Here is a 1,177-nt window from a genome sequence, read left to right as displayed (position 1 = left end):
TATATTATATGTATATGCATATATATATATGTAAATTTTTTTTTTGTGAAAACTAATGATATTTCGTTTTCATTATAAGTATTTAATTACATTGGGTATTTATTATGTGTTAAAAGCTTTAGAATATTTTTTGACTTTCTTAGCACTTTTTTTTTTAAATCGAATATTAATATTTCATTCCTATTTTAAGTATTTAATTATATCGATGCGATATTTATTGTTATCTATTACAATACATTAGAATAATTCCCAAATATTCCTCTTTTTTTTCCATTTTTGAATTGATTAAATCTCTTTAATAGTTTAACAAATAATTCGCTAAAAAACAAAAAAAAAAAAAAAACGAAATCGGTGTTCGCAAATTTGTTTGTTAAATTTTTATGCAAATAATTTTTTTCCATTTGCAAACAATACATCATTATATATTATTGTACGGAATGTTTTAACTTCAAAAAAAAAAAAAACAAATATTTGGCTTTTTTTCTTCTGAAATATGTTATTGCTATTCCAGCGTAAGTGATCAAATATTGGCCAAATATTGATTTTGGCTATGAAAAAAAAAACAAATTATTTGATCCATTTCTAACAATAATTGAACAATTTTGAAATAATAAAATAATGAAGCAGAATGGTAAGCTAGAGTCAGTTTAACATTTTTTTTTTTTTAATTTTCTACTATCTTGTATAGGACAATACCAATTACATTTTAATCTTTCAATCTTAAAAAAAAAAAGAAAAGAACTATAAGAATTCATTTAAAAGAGGAAAATTATTGAATACGATAAAAAAAGACAAATTTATAAAAATTTTTTCTTGCTAAAAAAGAAAAAAAAAACGAAAGAACATGAGTGGAATATTTGTAAATTACTCATTTTTCAAATACTTCGAAAAAATAAAAAAAAAAAAATGCAAAATTCGACACCTAAATTTTAATTTATTGAACAATTTATTTATTTCACTTTATTTTTTGTTTTTTTTCTTTTTTTTATTCATTATTTAACTTATAGTACGAATATTTAATTTTAACTATCAAACAAATTCCTTCTTCATTTTTTTTTTTTTCTATGCTAATAATTTTTCCTGAAAAATTTCTTTATTAATTTTACTCAATAAGTTAATCAAAAAATTTTCCACCAAGCAGAGCTATTTTGTATTTTAAGCAACTGTTTATTTTTCG

This window comes from Loa loa (genome assembly GCF_000183805.2).
Source record: "Loa loa unplaced genomic scaffold supercont3.422, whole genome shotgun sequence".
Lineage (NCBI taxonomy): Eukaryota > Metazoa > Nematoda > Chromadorea > Rhabditida > Onchocercidae > Loa > Loa loa.
Note: the sequence above shows the minus strand (reverse complement) of the source record.